We start from the raw sequence: 10,035 nt of genomic DNA on the forward strand, positions 1-10,035 counted from the left end.
GAGAGAGAGAGGGAGAGGGAGAGAGAGAAAGAGAGAGAGAGTGCAAGCAAGGCTTATGCAAGCAAGGCGTATGCAAGAAACGCTTGTGCAAGCAAGGCTTATGCAAGAAACGCTTGTGCAAGCAAGGCTTATGCAAGAAACGCTTGTGCAAGCAAGGCTTATGCAAGCAAGGCTTATGTAAAGAAATGTATTATTTTATTGTTTTCACATTATATTGTAAACTCTTGTTAAATGTGAAATGTACAGCAGGCCTGATTCAGCCTTTGTGTGCAACGCCTTTTTTTACCAATAAACCAGTTTTGATTGATGGATTGATTTATTGATTGATCGATTTACGCCTGAAGAAGGGGATTCCTTGTGGGTTAATGGCATGAACAAATCTTAAAGCGGCATTATGTAACATTAGGGCGAAAGGAAATGTCAAATTTCTTTACAAAGTTCGACCGACCCTACTCCCATTTGCAAATTAGTGCCATTCGGAAGTGGAGGTGCCAAAATATGACGCCTGGAAGCACGGTGGTCTGCCATGTTTGTTTACATTCTGGTAGTTTGTGGTGGTAACACAAACTGAGCGCGCATCGTGTAGGCTGGTTTGTTCGCAACCATAAAGTCAGAAATGTGACATTATTGCACATTCATGTTGAAAAGTAGAAGGAAATTACAATCACACGAAGACCAATCATAATGTTTCAAACCATTTTGGTGTAGAAATGTCACATAATGCCCATTTAACATAATTCGCCCAAGGTTTCTGTTATACTCTCTGCTCATGATCAAGGCATTTGTTTGAGTACAACCCGCAGCAGTCTCTCCACAGGAAAACATGCCCTCACTTTGCCGGTATCTAGAACTCACACCACCAGCAGAACTTGCATACATACTGCAGTACACATCTGGAACAGTCTCCCAGACAACGTGGTCGGCCTGATCACTGACAACAACCTCCAGTCATTCAAAACAAGAGTACACCGGCATCTTCTTTCCACCATCAGGACTTCTACATGTAGCTAGAACTTTGCTGTAAATCAATGATTAGCCAGACATCAAAGTGCCCCCGGCCAAGGAATTTTTGATGACGTCAATGCTGGCGGCGATACGAATTAATAGTGCAAGAAATGTCCCAGCTTTTCAAATCAATTGTTCAATTCTGCATCACCCTCAGGATAAGAACACATTAACGACACCCACCTGTCTTGGTGGCCAAGCTTTAAATTTTCCCATTTTCCACGAATATTGTCTAGATGATTCATAAGTCTACCCTGTACATTTTTTCAGACAACACGAAATTCCGTTCTGTAAAAATGTATGTGTAAATACTCATTATTGCCATGTGGTTTTCTCCTGACATTTTTGTTTCCATTGTTTTTGTCTCAACCCAGATGTGTCAGCTAATCTGATGAAATCTTTTGTCATAAATTGTCAAGGACTTCACAATAGTGTTCATTCAGTCATATACACGTGAGGACTGGACTAGACTGGGTCATACATGTCACAGTCGAAGGCCTCTCACACGACTCTTACCTTTACTAAACGCGGGACGGTTTTTTTCTTGGAAAGCACAAACTTTTACAAGTCCTCGCCTCCGGTGGGAAGTTTCGATAGTTCAGGTAAGGTCTACTTTTTCTAATATCTGTGAAGTGTTTAAAATTCGAGACTTCTTTTTGCGTGAAGTTAGAAAAATTCACGTAAACGGTGTCTCACTGGTCGGTGTCTATCTTATGGCCGAGTCTCGCTTGTAGTAGCTTTTTTTGTCATCACTTCGCAAAGTTGGATGTTGTGTGCGGAATAGCAGCTATTCAGTTGCAGCTGGCCTGTGCAAGAAGCCACATAGGCACTCAAAAAGCGATTTCAGCAAACCTGGATTTTAGATAAAGTCAATCTTTGATGAATTCCACACGTAGTAATTTGAACCAGTCCTATCCCATAGCATACTGATATCTTCTTACTATAACTTATCCGTCCACTTCTACCATCTGGGGTGTCGTGGGGAGGGGCAGCAGCTATTAGCTTTGTTGGTGTCACCAAATAAAGCTCCTGTCACACTTTCACGATCTCCCGAATGGCGTTCACGAACACCAGCCGAACACCAGCCGACCAGGCCGACCCTCCCGAACACCCACGAATGCTCGAGCCCAAACCCTATGTAGTGGTTTATAGTAAAAGAGTTCTAGAAACCCCCACCAAGTTGCCCCCACTAAGTGTTTTTCAGTGACAGATATCCTCAAGACCCCCGTGTGATGCCTTGTATCTGCTTGAAGATTACCTTTCGATGCCACTCAGTATCTGCTTGAAGATTACCTTTCGATGCCACCCAGTATCTGCTTGAAGAGTACCTTTCGATGCCACCCAGTATCTGCTTGAAGATTACCACGCAGTATCTGCTTTTAATGCATTGCTCAACCCCCATGTAGTGGTTAGTGCTTAGTAAAAGAGTCCTAGAAACCCCCCCACTAAGTGCTTTTCAGTAACAGATGTCCTCAAAACCCCCATCCGATGCCTTGTATCTGCTTGAAGATTGCCTTTCGATGCAACCCAATATCTGCTTGTAGATTCACAATCCATGCCATGGCCACCCCGTATAATTATGGCATGACAAGTATTTGTTAAACCCCTGTCACACATCATTCACAAACGTCCCACGAATTCGGCTGCTGTTCGGGAGCACTCTGACCAGATTTAGACCACGCCTACCTTTCGTATGTGAGTCGAAACAAATTAGAGTTAAATTGGAGCCAAATTTGATCCCTAAACACGCCCCAAACACTACTGACTTATGCCTAGGTCACATTTCCAAACCGGGGCCCGGCCGGGCTGTTTGTATGAACGATGAACTAACAATTCACATCAAGAATATACATATATAGTGCCCATGATCATTATCGAAAACCTTTCTGTGTTTCTTTGTCTTTTTTATCGTATACTTTTCGTTCCATAAGACTGCCCGGTCGGGCCCCGGTTTGGAAATGTGACCTCAGCATTAGTCCAGGATGGTTGGCAGGTGTTTTGCTGACTTTATACGGTCGAAACCCAGCGATCTATGATCGAACCTCCCAAACGCCTCATGAATGTTTTAAACATGCTGAAACATTCGGCTGGCACAGCCGAACTGTAGCCGACCTCGCCGAACGCCAGCCGACCCAGCCGACCCTGGCAACCGAACGCCAGCCGACCCTGGCCACCGAACGCCAGCCGACCCTGGCAACCGAACGCCAGCCGACCCACTCTTAACCATGGTTGGCGGGCGTTCGGCTAGCGTTCGGGAGGTCAAATTCGTGAATGTATGTCAGGCAATATCAGCTTTAACCTGTCGAATGATGAATGCCTGAATGTCATTCAGTGTGTATTATAACGACGATTTTGTCGACAGCAATAGAATTTTTGTTGCTGTTTAGGAGCAAACTAAAGATTTTAGTCTCTCTGTTCCCCATTCACATATACCCTCTGCTCAACACAGTCTACCCCGCACTTTTCTACCACCGCCCGAGGCTGTTTCTTTTGGCTAAATGTCGTTTCCACGGTCGACAAACCAACCTGACGTTCCAAATGCTATCTTCACGCCAATCAACTTGAATGAAGTTTACTGATCACACATGATTTCCTATTTATACAGTTTGAAAAATATTCTACATTTGTCCATGCAATTTATTCTCACCTTACTATCATCTATTACTAGACATGATACTTATAGGCAAAGAAAAAACTATTCTTCTTTTAACTCCCCCCAAAAACACAAATTTTGGAAAAGGTGGGACATTACGTCTTCCGCGGTTTACAAAACAGAAGTCAAACCCTTCAGACATAGTTTTAGACATATAGCTATATTTTTAGACAACACCCTTTCATTATGTAGATTTTAGTTATCGTTTCACGCGAACAGGGTCGTTCAACTTGTCCGTGACAAAGCATACCCGTATCACATACTTTTCAAAGGTTGTTTAAATGACATTGCGTGAGGACTGCCCTGGTGCCCCTGTTCTTGTAGATCAAGATCACCAGCTTACGCCTTTAAAAATATGTAAATTTATTTAAACATGTAAAATTATTCATAAAGCGTCACTGTGATTGGTAGATGTGTAGAAGTGTGGTATTCGGGAAGGCTAGCTGTCTGACTGTGAGAAAGGCCCACTTCTAAGTGTCATCGCGCCTAGAGACGAGCAGTTTCAGAAAACCTGCCTAGCGTCTACAGCCTCATTGAACACCACAATCGTGAGTGGCATATTCTAGCTAAGTTTGACTACTAATTTAGTCCGACTACTACTTCAGCTCGCCAGACACACTTAAAAATGTAGACGGTCTGCTCTAAAATAGTGACTTCGCGCTTTAAGCACTAATTACTAGACGCTAGAACGTGGATGGTGCAGTAATGTATTTTATTCCTTATATATGTGATGTTCCCCCTGAATCAAAACCATTTGAACAATGATCGAAAGCTTTTAGTTTTGTATGTGTGCCATCCTCCCCACATGCATTCACCACAGAACTGTAGATGCTTACAGCATTTGACATTAAAACATCTCGACTTGGAACCCATTTATTTCTCAGTTATGTTGTGAGGTGACCCTCTTCAATGAGACCACCTGTCCAAGGACACCACTTTTCATGGTCCATTTGGTGGTCGGCTTGGACAGGTTTGACTGTAATCAGGGGCCGTCTTACTCTAGACGTTGCTATTAATATTGGTGGCATTGACCCGTACCTTTCGGTGTTAAGCTAAGGTCCCAATTACCCCGGTGCCCGTCAGGGATGTAGCCCGGGCTGGCCCCGGCCGGGCTCAGGAGTCTGGCGGGCATCGTCTGTCATGGTCACAATTACAAGTGTCCTTCACGCCACCCTACAGGGGTCCCGGGGTTGTCCGGTGGGCACGCGGTGGCTTCTTGATAAAAATTTTGTCACCCTCATTGATGGGTCTCCGGCAGGTACCCGGTAGATGCTCTGACGATGTCTTGTAGTGACCCCGGTGGGGTCCGACAGGGTGGCGCGTTCTTTTCACATCCCGGTGGGGCACTTGTAGGTTCCCTGCCGCTTGCCCTACGAATGACGGTCAGACACCCTAAAGGGTTCTTTTGGACACTCGTCATATTTGGGGGAGTATATAAACTGCTTGGATCAATTACATTCACGTAGTACTTTATCTGAGAGGACTGCACATGTCGTTCATAAGCAGAACATGCAGCGACTGCCTGCAGACAACTTGGGTCTAGCCCGTCTGAGGCTAGCGACAGCTCGTCACCGGCGCAACCTTGTTCTTGCCACATTGTTAGCAGAACAAAAGAGGTACGCTCAATTGCAGCGTCGCAGGAGAATATGGTGGATTCGGCCCTGGTTGTTAGAAAGACCTACACATGGACAGTACCAGAGGATGATGGGCGAGCTCATGCGTGGACATCGAGGTTTACCATTATTCCAATTTCCAGCTGATGTATGTGTGTAATTTTCTGTCCCAGTGCTAGACAGCCATTCCCGACAGGTCTGAAGCTCGCTACACTCTCCGTTTCCTGGCGACCGGCAACTCCTATCGCTCTTTGGCCTATAGCTACTTCTTCAGGGTGGCGCACAACACTATTTCCAAATTCGTTCCTCAAGTCTACCGGGCAATTAAAGAGGAGTACATCCAAGAAGCATATGACACCCCTTCAACCCCCGACCAGTGGCATCTGATTTGTGACGTAACAAATTAGTCCCGGTGGACTGCCGACAACCGGAGGGGTACCTGACGGTGTCCTGACGGTTCAGTCACGGTGTCTTTTTGTCAGCGGGGCCCGGGTAGAATTTAACTCAGAGTTCAATTCTTCCCGGGGCCCCACCGGGCCCAAAAATAGCCCGATAGCCGCGGGGTGTCCCGCGGGGCCTTGTAGGGTCCCCGCCCAAAAGTGCCAAAAAACAGCTCGGGAACTACCCGCCAGGGCCCCTTTTTCCAATTGGGACCTTAGCTTTACGGGTACTCTTGAGTTGTGACTGATAAAGATCTTCACGGGGATTATGCAAAAGACTACAACAGACAGGAATAGGATTTTCAGCTACGGTAGAGTTGAACTGAACAATACGCTACTCATCAGCTGTGCGTGACCAAGTTTATCTTTGTTCGTCCTCCCAAACACGGCGGTCATCGAGCCCGGCATACCCAACCCCCTCTTCACGCGACTTGGCATCGGCACCTGCAGTCTAAATTAAAGGCCATGTTCACACTACACCGCCTAAACCGCGATTCGGGTAAAGCGCATTCCTCACATCTGGTCCCGTGCCACACGTTCCTTTCAAATCGTGTCCTATCACGATTCGCCTAATCTACATTCATTGTTTGATAAAAGCACGCAAGGTAGCGTGTTATCAATGTCCCTCTCCCAGCGTACCTCGGCAACTTTAATCGTATGCCACTTGAAAATTGTGTAAAATGGGACTTTTTATGTATTTTTAGACTAAAAATGTACATTTTTGGCTAATGTGCCCTGTGACCAAAATAATAGAAAGCCTGCCTAAAAATACTTCGACAAATTAAAAAAATCAACACATCACGAGTTGATATAATTTCTGATACTACCGCACTGTATATTATCTTAAAATGATAACGCACTGTTCTTGCATATATATATATATAATGGCATTACAAGTTAAAAAGATGGCACAATCATTGCTTTCTAGAAAGAGATAGAACGACTGGTGGTGTCGAGGCAGTTCTAAGAAAGGGCAAATCATTTATTGACATTTACAAAAACTGTTTTGAGGCGCAAACAGCCGAACAGAGGTGAAGTGGAACGAACGTTGACACCGGCTCTTTCAAGTCTCTAGGACCTTCACCCCAAGAAGTGCCGACAATAAACATGGGTACATGGTTACGTTGGCGGCAACACCACGATATTGACTCTAAACTAAACCAAGGAACCACGTCTTGTGATGTATTAGAGGTTAAACAAGGACAAGGATTTTATCACTATTTCCACGGTAAATGCTCCGCGGAACTTCACTCGCTAGTGCCTCCACATCGCATATTCTCAGCAAGAACACGTTTTGCCACTTCCAGTGAAGCAAATCACCCTTTCTTCCTCAACACACCACCTCTTAGGAGGAAGTTCCACGCTGAAAGCTTCTTTCCTTGAACAACATTAGTATGGAATAAGCTACCATGCGATTGTTTCCCATGTGGGTATAACCTTAAATTTTTCAAGTCTAAGGTCAACAAACATCTGTCCTCACTTGCTGTACAGTAACCAAAAACATTTGAGTGGCTCCCATGAGCCTTATTTTGTGGTGAACATGACGAAAATAAAGAAAGGACAACAGCATCAACAACGGTATGGTAGAAGATCACCTAGTCTTACCATGGATGTTGAATACATGATTTTAAACCTGCCTGGTCTTACAGAGGAGTAAACCATATATGAAGAGATTATACACATAGCCAAACAGTAGCTCAATTCCGAAAATAGTTTCATCGGTTTGGTAAAAGAAGAAGCTCAGAGGAAAGTGTCTGATTGACTTGACACCGAAACGTAAGAGCAAGGATTAAGAGTAAGACAAGATTGGCTGTGTAAAAGAAAACTCCTGTATCCTAGTAGCTGAATTCGCCGAACACCAGCCAAACGCAGCTGACCTTGTTCCCGACCCACTCCTAATAATGGCAGTGTTCGGGAGGCTATATTCGGCTATGTGTGACAGGGGCTTTGGCAAGAGGATTTAGTAAGGCTTAGAGGCTTAACGTTAACGATGATGCTCGAATGCACCTAGAGAACCAAGGCCTTTTCACGACTCAGCTGAAAAGTCACAGATAACTATCAACAAGAGTCCAAATCTGTGTCTTTTTGGTGTCAGTGATAGCAATCTAGATAAAACGACACACTTGTAAGTTAAATGGTGCATTGATGATAAATGACCAAGGCTGACAACACCCCGAGGTAACACAGACTGAGAACTGGCCAACACAATAGAAAGACAAGTTGGGAGGAGACATGGGTCAGAAATTAGTGCTCTCGTATGTTCTCTCTCGTATGCATATATGGTCTCTGTCTCTCTGTCTCTCTCTGTGTGTGTCGCTCTCTGTCTGTCGCTGTCTCAGTCCCTGACTCCCTCTATTTCTGTGTCTGTCTCTGTCGCTCTCTGTCCCTGTGTCCCTGTCAACATGTCTGTCTCTGACTCTGTCCCTCTTGTCTCTGTCCCTCTGTCTCAGTCGCTCTCTGTCCCTGTCGCTCTCTTTCTCTTTTCTGTCTCAGTCGCTCTCTGTCCCTGTTGCTCTCTTTCTCTCTGTCGCTCTCTTGTCTGTCGCTGTCTCTCTGTCCGTGTTTAATACCAACGCATCTCACTGGCTCAGTCGAAAAGTCAACAAAATGAGTAGCAAGAGGAGAACAAATCTGTGTTTTTCACAATCTTAGCTTTTGGTTACTGACAGGGGTTCTGAATTGTGCTATCACCGAACTCGATAAAAATGACTAAATATCAGTTGTCTGGAGTGGAGTATTCGGCTCGGAATGCATTAAGAAGACATCTGAAGTGTCTGCACCTTTTTCTCTGAAGCCATTTGTCACGAATGAATGAGAGGTCGTCTATTATTTGGCGATCAACTTCGTCTCCATGACGAGGTATTTTGTGTCAACATTAGGCGTTATTGTAGAGTTGATTGGCGTCACCACAAGAAAGAAAATGCCGCTCGTTCCTATAAATGTACTCTTCCATAAATCATGCTCACAGGAGGGTCACAAGTCAATCTCCGGGTTCGGATAGCCTGGTAACCAGACTCTGCGCGTGGGCTTGCTTTGGAGTTTTGGGGCCCCGGTTTGTTCGCACAGGACCTTTTACCGTAGGAGCCAGACTAGTCTACGGCCGGCTAGGCTCAACTCCCCCCGTAGCGGTAATTTAGATACCCGGGCGAAGGGCTCTTGGCTGCCGAAGGAAAACGGCTAACGGCCCGATGCTAGTCTTGCTCCCAGGATAAGCCACGACGGTATGTTCACTAGGCTAAGGTTCGCGGCGTATATGGAGGACTCCCGGGGACATGTCTGAAGGAAATCTTTCCATACACAAAACGTTATCATCGTGTGGTGTTGAATTTTCCGCTTGTCTCACTACTTTAGACCTGTATCCTAGACCTTTGTTGTTCGGGTAATGGTTGGGAGAACAAACCTTTGGTATTACATGTTTCCCTCGGGCGTAATTCAACATGTTATACAACAGGTGTGTGTCCCATATCTGGGTCAACGGCCTTAAGTCCAACACCATTAGGAGGCCTATAAAATAACCCGCGTGACGGCTGGACCTCATTTTTTCCTTGGGTTTCTGTAGAATGAAATTCATGCAGGGACAATATTTACGATTGAGAATATAAAGAGTAATCATTTGGTACTTAGCCTGGTATTAAAATGAAATTCATGCAGGGACAATATTTACTATTCAGAATATATAGAGTAATCATTTGGTACTTAGCCTGGTAATAAGGTCGCTGAGCTTGAACAAAAGTCCATTAAGTCACTTTAAATCAGGCATTTTTCAGGCTGTGCCAAAAGACGATCACAAGTAGAAATGGAAGTGATATGCCCCACAAAAAAGACCAATTGTAAAAGCCCCAGTCGTAGAGCCTGCGAACGAGGCTATAACTTTAAAAGCATCCAATACAATTTCAGGACAGCAAAACTGGATTTTCGAAGCCATGTTCTGGTCATTCATTTTGATGCATGAAGTTGAATGTCATAGCAAACTCTCTCTTTAACCTCTTTAATTCGATACCCTTTAGCCAAAAGGCTAATCTTCCAGGGCTCATTCGGGAAAAAATATACATTCAACAAAAATAACACACACATATAATACAAATGGAGATTTACACTATATACAAATGAAGGGACATAATCTAAAAACTAATCACAGAAGTCTTATTGCTTGAACATTTGGCGGATAGCTTTGCTGGTCAGTGTTTTGATTTGTTTTGACGGAAACTGATATACCTTTAAGGCAAAAATGTGATGTCGCTGACGGAAAATAGTTGCTTGGGAGGATTCTAGCTATTTTTAGGCGGTAACCCCCCAAAAAAGGACTACTCGTGTAGCTTGATTT

The sequence above is a fragment of the Branchiostoma belcheri genome, unplaced genomic scaffold, assembly GCF_001625305.1.
Source record: "Branchiostoma belcheri isolate BF01 breed outbred unplaced genomic scaffold, Haploidv18h27 scaffold8, whole genome shotgun sequence".
NCBI classification, from domain to species: Eukaryota; Metazoa; Chordata; class Leptocardii; order Amphioxiformes; family Branchiostomatidae; genus Branchiostoma; species Branchiostoma belcheri.